Source organism: Rhinatrema bivittatum, chromosome 10 (genome assembly GCF_901001135.1).
Source record: "Rhinatrema bivittatum chromosome 10, aRhiBiv1.1, whole genome shotgun sequence".
Taxonomy (NCBI): domain Eukaryota; kingdom Metazoa; phylum Chordata; class Amphibia; order Gymnophiona; family Rhinatrematidae; genus Rhinatrema; species Rhinatrema bivittatum.
The window spans coordinates 1,961,780-1,982,964 of NC_042624.1; positions in this window are offsets into that span (position 1 = coordinate 1,961,780).

Genomic DNA, 21,185 nt, shown 5'->3' on the forward strand with positions numbered 1-21,185 from the left:
CGATCCAGGTCTTCTGTGGTCTGCCTTGCTTTGATGGCTCCTTGTCCTGTGCTTTGATGGCTCCTTGTCCTGTCTATGAAGTTGCCTTGATGTCTGCTCCCGATGTTGCCTAATGTCTGTTCCTGATCCAGTGCCTGATCCAGTTCCCGACTTTCCTTCCTGCTTTAGGCTGCCAGGAGTGCAGCAAAACCCACTTTCGGCTGCCAGGAGTGCAGCAAAACCTGCTTTAGGCTGCCAGGAGTGCAGCAACCTACCCTGCCTTGACTGCCAGGAGTGCAGTAACCCACCGCTTCCTCTTCCCTGCACGTGTCCACTCCCGCGTTTGTAGGACAGGGTGGTCCGTGACCAGTCCAGCCATGCTGGCTGTGTAGGGCGCCCTGAGAGACAGTGCCCGTATCCTGCTTCAGCCCTTGCCTTGATGTCTTGCTTCAGCCCTGTCTTGGATGTCTGCTTCAGCCCCCGTCTGATGTCTTCAGTTCTAAGGACTCTGTCTGCCCTCGCCTCTGTCTGGCCTGCCGCCCTAAGCGGCAGGTCCAAAAGGGCTTGGAACAGTCGGAGGACCGTTCATCAATCAACTTCCCAGTGTTGGTTGCTATGGTCGTGCAGGTCCGGCTGAGGGTCAGACTCCGCTCCTTATTCCCTGCTTCTGTTCCTGCCTGCCTCACCATGCCTGCACTGGCTCACCTCCCACGGTGTGGCTTGGGGCTCCTCCTTGAGTCTTGCCGTGGCCCAAGGGCTCACCACCTGCTAAAGAAGCGACCGCGCTCCGCGCGCTCGGTAACATAGATATTGAGTGGATAAATGTATCATTGGGACATGCTAGAGAGATAAAGTTCCTGGATGGAATAAATGACAGCTTTATTGAGCAATTGGTTCAGGAACCGATGAGAGAGGGAGCTATTTTAGATCTAATTCTCAGTGGAGCACAGGATTTGGTGACAGAGTTAACGGTGATGGGGCTGCTTGTCAATAGTGATCATAATATGATCAAATTGGAATTAATGACTGGAAGGGGGACAGTAAGCAAATCCACGGCGCTCGTGCTAAACCTTCAAAAGGGAAACTTTGATAAAATGAGAAAAATAGAAAAAAACTGAAAGGAGCAGCTACAAGGGTAAAATGTGTGCAAGAGTCGTTGTCATTGTTAAAAAATACCATCCTAGGAGCACAGTCCATATGTATTCCACACATTAAGAAAGGTGAAAAGGCGGCAAAACAATCACCGGCATGGTTAATAGGGGAGGTGAAAGAAGCTATTTTAGCCAAAAGATCTTCAATTAAAAATTGGAAGAAGGATCCAACAGAAGAAAACTGGATAATCCATAAGCATTGGCAAGTTAAATGTAAGACTTTGATAAGACAAGCTAAGAGAGAATTTGAAAAGAATTTGTCCATAGAGGCAAAAACTCACAGTAAAAACATTTTAAAATATCTCCAAATCAGAAAGCCTGCAAGAGAGTCAATAGGACCATTAGATGATTGAGGGGTTAAAGGGGTAATTAGAGAAGATAAGGACATCACGAAAGATTAAATTATTTCTTTGCTTCAGTGTTTACTGAAGAGGATGTTGGGGAGGTACCCGTATCAGAAAAGGTTTTCATGGGTGATGATTCAGATGGACTGAACCAAATCACGGTGAACGTAGAAGATGTGGTAGGCCTGATTGACAAATTGAAGAGTAGTAAATCACCTGGACCAGATGGTATACACTCCAGGGTTCTGAAGGAACTAAAAAATGAAATTTCAGACCTATTAGTGAAAGTTTGAAACCTATCATTAAAATCATCCATTGTACCTAAAGACGAGGGTGGCTAATGTAACCCCAGTATTTAAAAAGGGCTCCAGGGGTGATCGGGGAAACTACAGACCAGTTACCATGAATTCAGTGCCAGGAAAAATAGTGGAAAGTGTTCTAAATATCAAAATCACAGAACATATAGAAAGACATGGCTTAATGGAACAAAGTCAGCATGGCTTTACCCAAGGCAAGTCTTGCCTCACAAATCTGCTTCACCTTGTTTAAGGAGTTAATAAACATGTAGATAAAGGTGAACCGGTAGATGTAGTATATTTGGATTTTCAGAAGGCATTTGACAAAGCTCCTCATGAGAGGCTTCTAAGAAAAGTAAAAAGTCATGGGATAGGTGGTGATGTCATTTCATGGATTACAAACCGGCTAAAAAGCAGGATACAAAAAGTAGGATTAAATAAGAACATAAGAACATGCCATACTGGGTCAGACCAAGGATCCATCAAGCCCAGCATCCTGTTTCCAACAGTGGCTAATCCAGGCCATAAGAACCTGGCAAGTTCCCAAAAACTAAGTCTATTCCATGTTACCAATGGCCTTATCTTCCCTAAGAGCCCCTTTAACCCCTTGGTCATCTTATGGTCCAACCGACTCCCTCACAGATTTTTTGCTTCAGATATATTTTAAAAAGTTTTTATTATGAGTTTTTGCCTCTATGGCCAACTTCATTTCAAAATCTCTCTTTGCCTGTCTTATCAATGTTTTATACTTAACTTGACAAAGCTATCCCATGGTAATAATAGCAGTGGCTATTCTCTAAGTCATCTTAATTAATAGCAGGTAATGGACTTCTCCTCCAAGAACTTATCCAATCCTTTTTTAAACACAGCTATACTAACTGCACTAACCACATCCTCTGGCAACAAATCCCAGAGTTTAATTGTGCGTTGAGTGAAAAAGAACTTTCTCTGATTAGTTTTAAATGTGCCACATGCTAACTTCAAGGAGTGCCCCCTAGTCTGTCTATTATCTGAAAGAGTAAATAACCTTCTGACCCCCCCAAGACTTGCCAAAAGTCCGTGGGGGTCCAGCGGGGGTCCGGGAGCGATCTCGCAATCGGCTGCCAGTAATCAAAATGGTGCTTATAGCCTTTGCCCATACTATGTCACAGGGGCTACTGGTGCCATTGGCCAGCCCCTGTCACATGGTAGGAGCACAAAATGGTGCCGATGGCCATGTGACAGGGGCTACTGGTGCCATTGGCCAGCCCCTGTCACATGGTAGGAGCACAAAATGGTGCCGATGGCCATGTGACAGGGGCTAACCAATGGCACCAGTAGCCCCTGTGATATAGTAGGTCAGAGGCTATCGGCGCCATATTGAGCAAGGCAGGCCAGATGGGTCGGAGGGACAAATTGCTCGTGGGACCCCGCTGTACCACCAGGGATGTTAGTAAGTCTTGAGGAAGGATCTGGATGGTGGGAGGGGGGGGGGGTTTGTATTAAACTACATTTTAATGCTTGGGTTGTTTTTTATTTAAAAAAAATAAAATGTGCCCCTCCCCCCTTACAAACCCGAAAAACAAATTGTTCTCGTAGTTCGGGGAAAATCTGTTTCAGGGGGCCCCCAAACCACGACAAATTAGGCAATTTTGTTGAAATTGCCTAATTCGTCATAAACGAATGCACATCTCTAGTATTCAAGTGGGTTGCAGCATCTTGAATCAGATATTTTTTAGGCATCCTAAATTCTTCTGCTTCTCATGGAGGAGCTTTCCTGCCTTCATGCTTTGATTGAAATGCCTTGTATTTTTCTGCACCTTTCTTTCAGGTTCTTCAGGAATGGATTCCCGTCATCTCTGGGCCCCAACTTCAGAGTATCCTTCACTCCCAGATCCAGCAAATGTGGAAAGCCACAGAAACCAAACCCTGAATGAACCCATCTTCCATTATTTTGACCCTATTTGCATCACATTCTGTCACAAAGAAACCTGTCTGAAGACTCCTGCCTCTCTGCATTAGCCGCCAAACCTCCAGCATTTCTAATGGTAGATAAAATATTGCACAAGTGTGATGATCGGGGGAAGGCCAGACAGGAAGAACCAATGCATATGGCACCTACCTCCCACATTCAACCTCAGGAGTAGTGCCGGTTTACACATAAGCCAACCAAGCTATGGCTTTGTGCCTCACACTGCCAGAGGCCTCATAGGCAGTCAGCAAAAACATTTTTTTTAAGACAGTTATTTTGCATTACGTTTGAAAGACCATTCAAAGATGAAGTTCTTAAGACTAGAACTATTTATTCATTCCTTGTTTTGCTAACATTATTAATACTTATTTATTTAAGCCAATTCATCTGCTTCCTACCAAACTCCAACATCAATCAAAGCCAGCTTTTCTTTATTTTTAGCACGTAGGACATGTGCAAAACTATACACAGCACTATCTGAATTAATCATTGAAACCTGGGATAAGGGTTTGAGGAAACAGAGCTAAAAGCCAAAGAGAGATTACCAAATGTAGACTACAAATGCACAATTAAAAGAAAAAGGAAGAGGTGGAAACATGTTGATAATGATAGCTTTGTACCTGACACTGATGATGTACTCACACCAAGAGACAAGTTTCAATCACAAACTTTCCTTCCCATTATTGATCAGTTAGCTACAGGCTAGTTTGAGCAAATGAGCGATATTATATGAGGTCATTGCTAATACTTTCTCTTGTTTTAATTAATTTAGAAGCTTTAGAAGAGCAGCTGTTTGAGGGTATAACATTGATGACCATAACCTATCCTGAAGACGTTGATCTAAGCCTTGTTGGATAGTTGAGGTTATTACATACTTATGTGAAGACAGCTTATCCAGATAAAAGCAGTTTGAGCTTTCTTAAGTTGTATCAAGTTATCTACAGAGATGAAACTCAGCTGGCCTTTCCAAACATTGAATCTATCTTGAGGTTATTTTTGAGTCTAATGGTAACAAACTGTTCTGCAGGAAGGTCATTTTCACAGTTGAAAAGGATCAAGAATGACCTGTGAACTACACTTCATCATGAAAATCTTTCTGCCTACAGTCTTCTGATTGATGATATAATGAATGAATGACTGCAGTTCGTAAACCATGCCAGAAAATGTTTTAACAGCTTAGAATACATTTTACATTGTGCATACTGTATACTAGCATTTACCTGTTGTGAACTGAAATGCATGCAGTATTTACGTCTAATCCCGGCTATGAAATAAATTCAATGCTTACTCTAAACTGTGATGAATTGTTCTTTTCTGATTGTGAATTTGTGATGTTCATTCTAAAGGACAAGTTTAGTGTTTTCACTTATAAGGTGTACATTATCACTAATTTTTCTTACTCCTAGTCCTAGATAAACATTTTTTTTTTTTAAATAGTGAAGGCTTCTCAGATTTCAGTGGCTTAGGGCCATGGTAAGTATAAATCTCGCACTGCTCGGGAGAATATAAGCAGGACCTGGATAACTAGGAGTCCCAGAAAACACCTAAACTTCCCTGAGAGTACATGTGATCTACCTCTGCCCAGGTGACCTAGATTTCTAAACAAGAAGCAACTGGTCAGGAGAGGACTCAGCCCGGGGGTCCCAGGAGTAACCAAGGAGGTAACTTTAACTGGGGTAGGGCTGAACTGCAGGAAGTGGGAGAAGTAGACCACTGGGGGAAAAGCAGAGCTGATGGAAGTAAAGCAAGCTAAACAATAAAAGAAAATCCAGAATAATAGATACCTGACAAAAAGAAGGAAGGCAGTCCTAAGTTATGAAATCTGAAGCTTAAATTGGGGGGGGGGTGGGACCTACAAAAGCCAGAGATTTTTTTTTTTTTCTGTTCAGAAAAATGTTTAGTGGGAGTTGTGGGAAGGTTGAACCCCAGCAGGGCTCCACATTCTCTGTATGCCCTGCGGTTTCGATAAGCCAGATAAGTATGAAAAGACGGATGCTTTTTTGTGCTTTGAATGTGGCTGAAAAGGGGCTAATTTGCTGCAGTGCTCTGGACATTTGTATACCCTGTAGCTTCAATAAGTCAGCAAGCGTGAAAAGTCTGTCTTTTCCTTGTTTCTTTTGCTTTGCATCTGGCTGAAAAGGGGTTGATTTGCAGCAGTGCTCTGGATGTTTGAGGTAACTCTGCTGCTCCAAAAAGCAATACAAGCTTGGAGAAAAGAAACATTGGTTGCTGCTTCAAAAAAAAGGTTGCATTTTGTTTTCTCTCACTCTCTCTCGGAAACCTGTCTCCAGAGCTTTTTTTTTTTTTTTTTTTTTTTACCACTATGGAGGCTTAATTGGCCTTGCTGTTGCAATTATCACTATTCCTGAGAAAAGGGAAAGTGAGCCCCCAGCAGCACTAAGAGATGGTGAGTTTTTCACCCTTGCCCAAGGAAGGCAATATTGTTAACCTGGACCGCATGCCCTTGCCTAGGGTAAGCCTGAGACTGTGTCTTGGGATGCTGAAATAAGGTTTCACTCGGTACCCCCTTTTTTTTAGGGGAACCACCCTAGGATCACCACAACGAGGCACGGGGGCTATGCCTTAGCCACTTGCACCTGCACGTGATTATGGCACTTGTTGTAGAGAGTGGGGATGACCTTCATGGGAAGTTTCCTAGGCAAACTGGATAATCCATTTGCTCTTTTTTGGCTGACAATACCATGATAATTGTAGTACTGGAGGGCAATTTGCAATTGGGAACTGTCACATGCTGCATAGGCTTAAAGCCCACATACATCCTATCTGCAGGAGCTGGTCTTCAAGATAAATCATTTTCCAATTCACCTTGTCACTACTTCTGATACTCCCTGCCTCTTACCCTAAGGCAGTGATATAGAATAATATAATCCCATTTCCTTTATGGTGGTTTGCACTGCAAACACATGGCAGGAGGCTGTTTGCCTGCCATCTGACTTGTGGAAGCAGCCATGGGATCAGTTTGGGGAAGCGACTTCTTTTCTACCTCTTTCCCCTGGCTCTAACTTTGAGTGGCAGAGGGGGTTGGGGGGTGGGTCCCTGGGCTAGTATTGCCACCCTCGCCTGATGCCAATGCTAGCGAATTTGGTATTTTCCAGATAGCCCAGTAGCATCCCTCCACTGATGGTCTTATTGCAGGGAATACACTGAGAAAAAACAGGTTCTCCATCCATTTAAAGTGATTCCAGACCTGGAATGTCTTGCGCCGTCACTTCTCTGCATCCTTGGGATTTCTTCTGGTACTAGAATGATGTTTGAGGGTGAATCCTGAGAACAAATGTCAGTGGCATCACTCATGCTCTCTAGCAGCACTGCCTTCTCTTCCTGGGGTTTGCTCTTAACATCGTCAGTATCGTCTATCTCCCCATCACCTCACTGGAGGTAAGTCCCAAATTTTCTTCAGCTACTAGCTCTTCAATGTCTGATTCAAGCAATCCCATGCAAACTTTTTTTACAGAATCAGTTGTTGAAAATACTGCCTCATCGCCCAAGAATCAGTAGCCATAGAGGAGTGCACTGCTGGTTGTGGCTATTTCACTTCTGCTGCTCTTGTCCATACTCCTGCTTTGCTATTGCCAGCCTTAGATGGCTCTCCTGACTTTTCCCCCTGCTGCAAAACATGAGGGGAAAAACAGGTGGTGGTGGTGGCACATATTATCTAACTTTTACTTCCTCTTCATCCTGCCAGACCAGTAAAACCTGTTGTGTTCGCCCCTATTCTCGCCCTCACTATACCCTCTCTACCTTTGTGGCGACTCCTTTCAGCTCAGATGGACAGATGCAGTCGTGTCTTCTCCCCGCCTCTTGGTCCCGGTATCGCCAGGCTGGCCTGACGTTACGGATCTACCATGTTCCTGATGACTTAAGGGCGCGAACGCGCACTCCAGATTTTGTACCAGCAAGGGCGCGAACCTCGGGGGCGATCCCCTGAAATGACGTCATCCATTTTCAATTTAAAGGTCTTTGTTTGCTAACTACAAGCGAGTTAGCAAGGAACTCCAACAGGACTTGCTTCGGCAGTCCATGCTACTTGCAACTACGTTCGGAGTCAGCAAGGGGAATTCTTCTCCACTGCTCGGCCTTTTCAAACTTACCAGGATTACCTGCTCCTCGGGGGCTGCGCTCTCTCTATTCTTGATTTCAGATTGTTGGACGGGATCCGGTACTCGCTCCTCGAGGGCCTACGTTCCTGAAGACTCAGAAGACTCCTATTGCCAATCACAGACGTGAACACAGTGAGTCCTATTACAGACAGGAACCGGTACTCGCTCCACGAGGGCCATTGTTCCTAATCTCTAAGGCTCCCTTCAATCTAAGAAGTTATCGCAGGTACGGAGATCGTGAGTTACCATTGCAGATTGCAGATAGGAACCAGTACTCACTCCACGAGGGTCTACATTCCTAAATCTCTTCTAGCCTCTCTTCTATTCCAGAAGCCATCCCATACACAGTTATTGTGAGTTCTATTTCAAACTGCCTATAGAAACCAGTACTCGCCTGCGGCTCCTGTTCCTGTATACTGAAGACTCTCTGTTGCATAAAGAAGACACTACAGAGATCTACAATTGTGAGTGTATCATCTACCACTGGTTATGCCCAGCATACCCTGTCTACTCACTACCTATAGTCTCTCTTTACAGCTCAGCAACTCAGAGATCATAGTTCCAGTATCAGAGGGACTGATATGACATATCATAGGCATGATATGTCCTATGAATGTCGGTATATTTTAAAAGCATTTAAATAAATAAATAAATAAATTACAGATTACTAACTCCTCCCCTCTGGGGGAGCAGATCTATAACAGATTGCCAACTCCTCCCCTCTTGGGACCAGGTCTATAACAGATTGCTAACTCCTCCCTTCGAGGAGCCAAACCTAACAAAACCTATGGGATTCCCCCTCCTGCCAGCAGGTGGTGGCAGAGTGCAAGACATCTTGCTGTGATGCCACCTGTATATAGACTGACCCAGCAGGGAGGATGTTAGTTGTCTTTAGCTCCAGTAGATGGTGAAGGGCATACCAGAAGGTTGTTGGTCCAGCAGGAGAAGAGGTGTTCTGGGGTTAATGGCCTTCCTCAAGTTTGCTTTCCCTGGAAGCCAGGGCTAGGTGGGGAACCTCCACAGGATGATAGCCTCTGTAGTAGGTCTGTTCTTCCTTCCCCAGGGCAACCAGGTATACAGGTCTCTTGATCTTCCCAAGGAAGTGCTGTAAATACAAAAAAAAAAAAGAGAGGGAGAGCAACCCGGCCTGAAGCACACACACCGATCCAGCAAATATAAAGAAAGGGCTGAAGTGTTCCAAATGTAAAGCCAGATGCATACTGAGCATTGCAGGCTCCTTCTGCCATAATTGCAACAATGAGAAGAAGCCGCTGTCAGAAGAGGGGGGTGGGAAGGAGAAAATAGCATGGTGCATTGAGCGGTTATTTACTGCCATTGCTTGAACAGGTTTCAGGACATTCATGACACTCTTCTGCAGCATTGGAGGGAGAACCAGGCTGGCAAAGTAACAGCATAAATTGGTATCTCCACGGCAGAATGAAGGGGAACAATTCTCCATGGAATTCATTTTTGCGATGCATCAAGTATATTGCCAAATGTGAGGTAAGCAGGAAGGGGCAGGCTTGCCTCTGGAGAAGAGGGCCCAGACAGCATGGAAGGAGTCTGGGCAGGGAATTATTGGCAGGGCAGGAGGAGAAGGAGGCCTCATCTCAGGAAGAGGCAATGTGGGAGAGGAGGGAGGCAGAAATAAAGGATTATACTGGGGAAACTCTCTTGAAATAAGAGAGTTTCAGGTACTGAGTGTAAAGGAAGAGCAAGCCAAGGAGCTCAGGATGTAAGGTAAGTATAGGATTACAGGGATCAAGAAGCCAACCATGGCTTTCCCAATCCACTCAGAAATTCAAGACATGCTAACAGCAGAGTGTGAGGTTCCAGAATCCAGGCTCAGGAGCTCTAGGACTATGCAGAAGCAATATCTGGTGGAACAACAGGACAGACAGATTGCTAAACTTTCCAAGAGTTGATATGGTTATATCAGCAGTAGCTAAGAAAACCATGATTCTGATGGAGAGAGGAGCAGCTCTGAAGGACCTCCAGGATAGAAAAGTAGAGATTCTCCTGAAGAACACTTTTGAGCTATCAGCACTCGCCTTACAATCTGTGATCTGTTGGGCTAGGGCATTGGTTATCTAGAACCAGAAATACCCTCAGGAGCCAGAGGGAGCAGGTTCCATGAAGAGTGCTGACGATTTCAGCCTAGTTGAGTCAGTGGCCGCATTTGTGGTAGATACTATGTATGACCTGATAAGGGTATCAGCTACATAAGCCATGATGGAGGTCATGGTGAGGCACATGCTATGGATAAAAAATTGGACAGCAGATTCAGGCTCTAAGACTAAGTTAAGAAAGCTACCCTTTAAAGGTGGGCTGCTATTTGGAGAAGTATTGGAAAGATTAATGAAGAACCTGGGAGGAAAACATAAGATGTTACCAGAAAAGAGGCCTGGAAGATTTTCCTGGGATGGAGCCTGGAGACAGGGGCTGAAGGATTATAGACATCCCAGGGCTGGTAAAGGACCAGGTGAACATGCATAAAGACCTCCTGGGAGAACACAGCCCTTTTGGGGGGAACAGGCGGTTTACAAGGGAAGGTAATGCTAGAAGCCCATGTAATGGGAAGACCACACAATTTATTTTATTTATATTTTTAATTTTTATATACCGGGATTCCTGTATACAATACAAATCAGTCCGGTTTACATGAAACGAAAAGATTGCCCTGGTCTGGGAGGTCAGACCGGGGTTTTTTTTACAAAGAACATTGAACAATAACAATAAATCCTTAAATATTTTCATAAATTAAATTAAAATTAAGCCAATTAGCCTGTTAAACTTGAATTAAATGTAAAATTAAATTGAAATTTAATTTTGCATAAAATTGCATATTATTAACTGTAATACAAAATATTCCCAATGACATGGGACAGGCCTGCTCCTCACTACTTCCATAGGGGGCAAACTGCAGGAATTTTATCATCAGTGGGCTGAAGTTACAGATGACCAATGGATCCTAGATATAATTCAGAAAGGCTATCAGCCAGAGCTGAAGTGTCCCACAAAAGAGGCTATTACTTTACCATGCAAAGCAAGCACAAAAGTGGCAGTGTGACAAACCTTGAAGAGATGAATACAGCTAAGGGCAACAGAACCGGTGACAGATGAAGAGAAAGGAACAAGAACATCTTTCTCCTATTTTACAGTACCAAACAAGGAAGGAAATTACAGGCCAGTACTAGAACTAAAAGGGGCAAACAAAGCCCTGATTTTCCCTCAGTTTCAGATGGAGTCACTGGTGACAGTGAAAGCACTGAAGCAGCACTACAAAAGTCAGAATTCCTATCATCCCTAGACCTCTTGGAGGCATATCTATGTATTCCTATCAGGACGGAGCTTCAACATTACCTGCATTTTTAATCCCAAGAGCACGTTCAGTTCAGAGCACTGCCATTTTGTCTGGCAACAGCTCTAAGAACCTTCACAAAAGGATGATAGCAATGGCAGCCTTTTCGAAAAAAGAAGGAAATATGGTACAGCCATATCTGGATGTCTGATAAGGGCAGATTCAGTACAACAGGGTTGCCTGGCTACAGAACAAGTAAAACAGGTATTAGAAAGTTTAGGATGAGTGGTGAATAGAGGAAAGAATCAGACCCACCTAACTGTTAATCTATTTGGGAATAACAGTAAACAGTGAAAGATGCAAGCTTTGTCAAAAGACTACTGACATCTGACATCTTCTATGCTAGGCCAGCTTATATATAGGTGACTTCATAGGACTATGTCTTACACTCTGCACCCATCTGTTGGTAGGAGGGAGAATCCCATATGTTTCACTCTATCAGGACTTCAAGAAAGCTAATTAGAAGTTAAAATCTAATTATACTTTTCTTCTGATTTGAGCTGATTTCCATTGCTGTCATTCTGCAGCTAAAAAAGCCTTTTTTTAAATTTAGGAGCAGGACTTCTTTTTTTTTCTCACTGAGATGGCTCTGCTGTAAATCCTCTGCTATTCCCTCTTTTGCCCTTTCCTCATAATGGCATGATGGAGATTTTGATATTACAACAAAATTTAATAATGTGCCATCACTTACAGTGTCACTCTAATGTTTGCATAAAGGTTTACACTGCTGATTGTTTCCATTTCCACACACAATACAATTTTAAGAAACAGAACCAATATGGCTGGCAGCCTTGCAAGGATCTTATTCTCTATCTCCATGCTGATTATCATGTTTGGAAAAAAAAAAATCAGAATATCAAATGTTTGGAAATAAATCAATAAATTCCAATGCCCAGCATTTGAAGAAATTCACAAGGTCCTTAGTTACCTACCTTATTACCCAGCTAAATTCTTTTGAAAACTGTTCAAGAAAATTAACTTTATTTGACCCCCTCCCCCCCCCCCATGATCTTCAACTACTCCAAGCAAAGGAAAAAGCCATAAGAATGGAAACAACATTGTGTAATAATTATTATATCAAACATCCATATTTCTGACATCACTTACTATTAAGAGTAAAAATTGCTTTTTCCCTTTTGCTGGTTCCCTTTTAGACAGAATACATAATCACACATTTTCCTCCAAAAGAAGGAAGCAAAATAACTAATACCTCACTATATACTGTATAGATAGCAGTATACTTGGATACATATATATATAAACTGAAACAGAGATATATTTAAAATAGATGACATATTTATTAAATTTGGTGATAATTGGTTTACAATTGCAATGAAAGAGAAAAGTCTAAATTAATAAACTCTTTACATACTTTAAGGATGAGATGTGAATGAAACAGTGAGTGAGTATGACTGAAAGGGAAGCCCTGGGTTATTTGATATCAGCTGTATTTGAAACCCACAATGACATATCCAAACTGTTCGGAGTGCTGCCAATCAACTCATGGGCCTCCATGACTCCTATTACTAGAAAACAAATCATAACCACAGTTGGTTTAAATACTTTTGTATAGAGAACTTTGCAATCTTGCTGACATCTCCGATTTTTATCTTGTATGCTCTGAGTTGTCATCGGTTCTAAAAATGCTTAACACAGCTGTGAACTGAATAATTTTCCGGGAGCTTTCTAAAAGTCCAAGGAATGACCTACAGACAATATTTATGATTGCATTTCAACCTTGAGATCCAAGTTCTCATATGTTTGCATTTCAATTCACTTTGATTTATGACTTTTCCACAAGAATGTGACAAGGGTTGTAATTAGAGCCTGCTGGAAGTAAGTAGGTCAAAGCCAAAGTTTTGCTGCCTCTCCGAGCCCTCTTGGGAAGTCAGCTTGAGAGAAACATGGTCAGTCTTCATATCTTCTCGTGACCCGCCTGGGATAAGACAGCAGCAGAACAGGAGTTAGCCATCCACGAATGAAGTGTCCAGCAAACAAATGCACTACCTTGACTTTTCTCAATACATCTGCACAGATGAGTGCACAAAGCTGATGATGTGGAATGATTTTAGAACAAAAGACTGGGAAAGCTGTAGGTGAAGTAGACTGGGATGAAAGCTTATCTGTGTACTAAACTGCAAAGTTGAAATATGAGTTTTCATAGACATGTCATCAGTTTGAGCTGGAGTTATTAATACTTTATGCAGCTCTTTTATGCTGCACTGTGTAAGTATCATTGAAAAAAATGCTTTAAGCTTTTTATTCTCAGAACTGAATGCAAAACCTCCCGTTGGAAGAATGCACTAGCCTGTTCTATAAGAGCCACCATTTAATTGCTCCTGAAGAAGTCTAAGTGGTCTCAAAATTCATGTATTGCATCATCTATTGTTAGCTTGTAATTTTTTTCAAGGAACCAAAACCTAGAAAGACTCCGGATCAATGCTACTACTGTCACTACCCTACTAGAGGTACTTAGCAGGGGTGTGCAGCGATAAAACTTTTGTTTCTTTCATTCCCCCCACACACACTTTTTTTGTTTTGTTAGGTTTTTTGGGGGTTTCTTTACATTAGAACATAAGAACATAAGAAATTGCCATGCTGGGTCACATCAAGGGTGCATAAAGCCCAGCATCCTGTTTCCAACAGAGGCCAAAACCAGGCCACAAGAACCTGGCAATTACCCACACACTAAGAAGATCCCATTCTACCGATGCAATTAATAGCAGTGGCTATTCCCTAAGTAAACTTGATTAATAGCCATTAATGGACTTCTCTTCCAAGAACTTATCCAAACCTTTTGTGAACCCAGCTACACTAACTGCACTAACCACATCCTCTGGCAACAAATTCCAGAGCTTTATTGTGCGTTTAATGCACAGTACTTCAATTTTGTGTGCACTCTTTTGGATTTAGAGTGCACTATTTAAGCTACCACACAGTGGGCCAGATTTTAAAAGATCTACGCGCGTAAATCGGCTTACGCACACCGGGCCTATTTTATAAAGGCCCGGCAACGCATATAAAGCCCCAGGACACGTCTAAGTCTCAGGGCTTTACTAAAGGGGTGGTCAGGGGCCGGGGCAGGGGGCGGGGCCAGAGGCTTCTGGCAAAGCGGCCATTTGCTGCTGTGTTGGAGGATAGCATGCAGGCACCAGCTACATATGACTTACTCTGAATGAGAAGGGGAGAGCATGCATTGAGTGCTTCATATGACTTACTCTGAATGAGAAGGGGAGAGCATGCATTGAGTGCTTCATATGACTTACTCTGAATGAGAAGTGGAGAGCATGCATTGAGTGCTTCATATGACTTACTCTGAATGAGAAGGGGAGAACATGCATTGAGTGCTACATATGACTTACTCTGAATGAGAAGGGGAGAGCATGCATTGAGTGCTTCATGTGACTTACTCTGAATGAGAAGGGGAGAGCATGCATTGAGTGCTACATATGACTTACTCTGAATGAGAAGGGGAGAGCATGCATTGAGTGCTTCATGTGACTTACTCTGAATGAGAAGGGGAGAACATGCATTGAGTGCTACATGTGACTTACTCTGAATGAGAAGGGGAGAACATGCATTGAGTGCTACATGTGACTTACTCTGAATGAGAAGGGGAGAGCATGCATTGAGTGCTACATGTGACTTACTCTGAATGAGAAGGGGAGAGCATGCATTGAGTGCTTCATATGACTTACTCTGAATGAGAAGGGGAGAGCATGCATTGAGTGCTTCATGTGACTTACTCTGAATGAGAAGGGGAGAGCATGCATTGAGTGCTTCATGTGACTTACTCTGAATGAGAAGGGGAGAGCATGCATTGAGTGCTTCATGTGACTTACTCTGAATGAGAAGGGGAGAGCATGCATTGAGTGCTTCATATGACTTACTCTGAATGAGAAGGGGAGAGCATGCATTGCTACATATGACTTACTCTGAATGAGAAGGGGAGAGCATGCATTGAGTGCTTCATATGACTTACTCTGAATGAGAAGGGGAGAGCATGCATTGAGTGCTTCATATGACTTACTCTGAATGAGAAGGGGAGAGCATGCATTGAGTGCTACATATGACTTACTCTGAATGAGAAGGGGAGAGCATGCATTGAGTGCTTCATATGACTTACTCTGAATGAGAAGGGGAGAGCATGCATTGAGTGCTTCATATGACTTACTCTGAATGAGAAGGGGAGAGCATGCATTGCTACATATGACTTACTCTGAATGAGAAGGGGAGAGCATGCATTGAGTGCTTCATATGACTTACTCTGAATGAGAAGGGGAGAGCATGCATTGAGTGCTTCATATGACTTACTCTGAATGAGAAGGGGAGAGCATGCATTGCTACATATGACTTACTCTGAATGAGAAGGGGAGAGCATGCATTGAGTGCTTCATATGACTTACTCTGAATGAGAAGGGGAGAGCATGCATTGAGTGCTTCATATGACTTACTCTGAATGAGAAGGGGAGAGCATGCATTGAGTGCTACATATGACTTACTCTGAATGAGAAGGGGAGAGCATGCATTGAGTGCTTCATATGACTTACTCTGAATGAGAAGGGGAGAGCATGCATTGAGTGCTACATATGACTTACTCTGAATGTTGGGAGCAGCAGCAGAGAAGGAACTCTTGAAGTCACATGCGGCAGCCAATAGGGCAGATGCAATAAAGGCGCGAAGAAAGCCTTTATTGCTTGAATATTGCATGGTGCCCCAAAGGGGGGGGGCGCCATGCAATATTCAAATTAGGGGTTCGCGTGGCCCCCCGAGTTTATCGGCGTCCATTTTCATTACTGGCAGACAGTCGGTCATGAAAACCGACGCCGAGTTTACCGGCGCAGTCAATGTTTTTAAAAAAAATAAAGGGGGTCATTTTTCCCATTATGTGCCTATGGGAAAAATGCTCAATAAATGACCCCCAAAGAGTGCCCTGATGTGTGAATGGTCATAATGACCAGTGGCAGCCCTGGGAATGCCACCTCTGTGATACTGGGGCAATCGTGATGCCGGGGCAAGTCAAGATCCTTTGATGTCACTGATGACATCAGCGGGCAGCCAGAAAAGTGCCCGAAAGCCGTTTTTAAGTTGTAAAACACATTTATAGGTAATTTTAAAATAGAAAAACTTGGTGATTTAGGTGACCAGGAGGTAGTGGAAGCTCTCTACTAATTTTTATAGTTGCAGTTGCACCTTGGTGAAATCAATTTAAAAAAAAGCATAAAAATGTCCAAAAATTAAAAGTGGCTTTGGATTGCCAGATGTGGTCAGGAGAGGGAGGTCGGGTGACTTGTGACCCCCACAGGAGTTTAAACTTCTTCTTTACTTTTAACCCATTTGAAAGAGGTCTCTGGGGACCATAACAATGGTCATAGACACTTCAAAACATTTATCTGTTGATGATGGACATCTGGGGGGTGTCAGGGACATTTATTGAATAGATAATCTGGCATGGGATATTTCAATTTTCAAAATATGACAATGGGGGTTTTTCTGAAGGCATTTTTATGGGGGGAGGAGGATTTGGTGGAGTTTGGTCACAGCGGGGTGTCCCAAAACGATGTATGTATGAGAAAAGTGATTATGAAGTGAATTTGGTATTTTTAAATTAGAGCTTTACTTTATTCTATGGCTTTTATTCAATTTTATTTTTTAAATTTCAATGCTGGCCATAGGAGGAATTAAATGTCATTACCTGCATGTGGGAAGCAGTTTCTTAGGACTCACCATGGTGATGGAACGCTTCTTGAAACCCTAGATGCTAAAACGGTAGCGTAATTATACTTAATGAAGGAAAAGCACAATTAATTTTAGCTTCTTTTATTGGAAATTAGAAGATTTTAGTAACATAAAAAAATCTTTCTGCCCTCTATGTACAGGAGCTGATTAGCTGGATTGGATTGGAATAGATGGAGAGGTATAAGGTTAGGATGGAGGAGATAAGTATTTTTTTTAGTGATGACATCACTCGAACCGGAAATCTTTCTGCAAATAAGACACTGGCAAAGTTTAGGAGGCTGCACGGAGACCCGTGCTCCCATTCTCTGTCACAGAAGCCTAATGTTGCACTCAGACGTATAAAAGAGACAGGGGACATTTGTAAGTGGATAACTCTGTATGTGGGAGAGAGATTGTTAAAAGATATAAAAGCCTGGAAAAGGTAAGCAGAAGGAGAGACAGAATATATTGAATTGTAAGCTGAAGCGCAGAACGTTATTAAGCTTATTTAGTTAATAAAAAGAGAGAAAAGGGTGAATGGGCATTATTAAAGTTAGCTTATTGAGACACTAAAGATATGAACAAATATTGAAGGTTTACACATACCAGAATTATTAAAAAAGAAAAAAGAGTTTAATCTGTAAAGAAAGATCTGGTAAACACTGGGCTGAAATCCATAACTTTGTTACTATTTATGGCATAATCCCAGGGTCTAAGGTTATGTACAGAGCTATTTCCAAGTCCCTGCCTGTAGGGGTAAATAGTACCAGAGTCAATATAAGTTAGCTAAAATAATAAGCTTCTTTCACATACTAGAAAATTGGTTATTTTCCTTTCTGAAGTCACATACTAGCAAAGGTATATGATATATTTCTTATAAATAAACATTAAAGCAGAACAAGACAAGAATTGGAAAGGAAACAGTAGCGAGTGTGTGAATATGTGAAAACTGAAAAAGAGAATTCATATATTTTTTCTAAGATATTTGAGATATTTCATATGCTAAATTTATTGAGCCCCAGTTAAACTATTTTAACTTGCTCATGCCTGGCTTTACTCAATTACCCTGATTCCAGTATTAAATTGAGAGCATCAACACCCCTACTGTCATTAGCTAGGATTAAGTAATTATCTTTTGATTTATAGTTAGATATTTAGTTCAACAAGCCAACCATATAGCTAGAAAGACTTATTCTGCAGAAGAATCAATTTGACATAGGGAGATAGAATTCTTTTTTTGTTGTTTACAGTTAGTGTAGTAGATTAAAGCTTCCTGAACTGGAGAGGGAGAGGACAACGTGATCAAGATTATGCCGTAATTTAGCGGCAAATGCCTGCTTTGACTCAAGCAACTAAAGCTTCTCAATCTTCGGTAGAAACTACCAGACCCAGCGCTCATCAGAATTGATAGCTAGTCCCATACCCTAGCATCTGCATCGATGGAGCTTCAGAAAAGTATACACCAATAGAGACTTTTGAGTTTGGAATAACACTCATCACTAGCATTAATACAGACAGACAAAAACACAACAAAGGGCCTCATTGACTTAAGCATTTTTCCCATAGACACAGAATGGGAGAAAAGCCATAGTAAATCAGGCCCAAAGAAAAGGAAACCAAAACACAGACATCAAGAAAATAAAGACACACTGAAAATAAAGGAGTTCACTAAGGGAACATCCTTTTGGGAGGAGTTTCAAAATACTTCTCTGGAAACTTGAAAAATATAATTGCACACAAATCATCAATTCTTGACATTAATACTAGTATAACATTTTATAGTGTCATCCAGAAAACTAATTAATTTATTGGTTAATACTTATCTGCTACCAAACTGTTATTCTTTGAATAAAAACTGGTTTTCTTAAATAACATGTCTGAAATCAAAATTTAATAAGTACAATTGTTATTGTATTAAGTCTTTGAAATATATTAAGGGATAGATTTTATAAATCTGCGCACACGCGTACTTTTCTTCGTGCACCAGGTGCGAGCAAGAGTATGCGGGATTTCAATAGATACGCACGTAGCCACGCATATCCATTAAAATCCGGGGTCAGCGCGCGCAAGGCTGCCCAAAATCCTGCCTGCGCGCGATGAGCTGCTCAGCTTGCCTCAGAGGGAACTTTCCTTCGGCCTCCCCCCACACCTCCAGCCCTATCTAACCCCCCCTACCTTTGTTGAACAAGTTACGTCTGCTTGAGGCAGGCGTAACTTTGTGCGCGCTGGGCGATCTGCCGCACGCCATGTTCTGGTCAAGGGGTCTGGTCCGGAGGCTGTGGCCACACCCCCGGAATGCCCCTGGGCCAGAACTATGCCTGCGGGCCCGCCCCCGATGATGCGCTGGCCGCGTTACACCCCCCCCCCCCCCCGCCCCCCCCCCCGCCATTCCCCTGATGACGCACGGGTCGCAGCACGCCCCCCCCCCCTGATACGCCCCCCCAGGAAAGCCCCGGGACTTACGCGTATCCCGGGGCTTTGCATGCACCAGAAGCCTATGCAAGACAGGCTCGGCGCACACAGGGGGGGTTTGGGGTAGGTTTTCGGAGGTTACACGCATAATGTACGTGTGTAACCCTCTGAAAATCTACCCCTAAGTTTTTATATGTTAATTATAATCTCTTTACAGCCTCTTAAGTCACATAAGAGGCACAAAACTGCCAGCTTATTTCTAAATACAATTTTCAACTTTACTAGGTGTTATTTTTTAATTCTTTTAAATTATTATTTCTCTCTCAGTGTATTCACTTTGGGTTTTATATCTGGAAAACTATTTCATTTTTTTTTTTAAACCAAGACCTAAACCCACTTGAACCAAATCCAGGACTGTGTCAAAAATGAGTTTGCCCACCCTGGTGTTTACCCTTGCTCCGTGGAGGATGGTGAGCCATGCAATTTTTTGGTTAAAGTGGTCTGCCATGGGCTTGAACAGGTTGGAAAACACTGGTTTATTTTAATGAAGTCTAAAAATAAGAAGAGTAATTATTTCACCAGAACTTAATTCAGGAAACACATCTGTAAGGTATGAAATGAGCATCAAATGTGTAACTCTGGCTTTTATTTACACAAAAAGAAATCACTAAATGTCATCACTTGCCAGTCCTCTGGGAAAAACAAACTAATTAGGCATAATAATATCTGTTGCCAACTACTGAAATCATGGCCTGCTACATCTGTGGTGGCCACATGGGCGCGAGTAATAAAGTGGGGAGGAGGTTTTAGATGACAGGATGCAGCTAATGCTTACAGTGCTCTTTTATGCACTGCAGACCCCTGGGCCTATGAATTATTGACCCTGATGATTTAAGAGCAGTATAACTACCTGATTTATTAGCATGAACTATTGTGATTTGGATTGTGCAGTTGCCACATGGTTAGATTCTCTAACTACTGCAATTGAGAAGCCTACTCCTATGTAAAAAAAAGTGCTAATGAGTAGTATAATGGGTGCACTGTCTCTCAAAATTGATATCAGCCAATCAGCATTCACTACTGGTTTAAGCCCTGCCCACCCAACCCAATAGAAGTGAATGTATGATAGCCATGCCCAAGCCCCATACCAAACTACACCTTTTCCTGGCCTAAACCCTGCTCCCAACCTGCCCCAGACTCCACCCTCACCTACCCATACCCCACCCAAATCTCAGCTCATGCCCCTCTCACCCCATAGAAGTGAAGGGAGTAGAACATCCCATGCTCCACACTAAGCCATACCCCCACCCCAAAACAAACTTCTATCCCCAAACCACACCCCCCAATGATATACTGGAAATGACACTTGGCCCCCTTTTGATGACATCACCTGTCCAACAATCCCACCTACTCACCCCACAAAATATACACCCCCTAGAACATCATCAGAAATGGCCCTGTTACTTTTAATGATGACAAAATGACTGGACCCTGTCGGCTTTTTGATTACCTTTACCAGTCGTCCAAATAATTGTAACTGGGGGTGGTGACAGAACCAGAAACACAATTTTCTGACCCAGGATTTTAAAGTTACTAGCTGTAATATAGCAAGAAGCTGTCTCTCTCTCTCTCTTCCCCCCTCCCCTCCTTCCATCATTGTAAGTATGCATGCCCAATAGCCTGCATGCTGGCATACAGAGTGAAATGTTATTAGCTGTGACATAGCAGGAAGTTCTCTCTTTCTCCTTCCTTCCTCCCCCTCAGCATAAATACGGCATGCCCAATGACCATGCCAGGCAGACATGCGGAGTGGAAATGTGAGCAGATCCTTTTGTAGTGTACAAAAGGATGA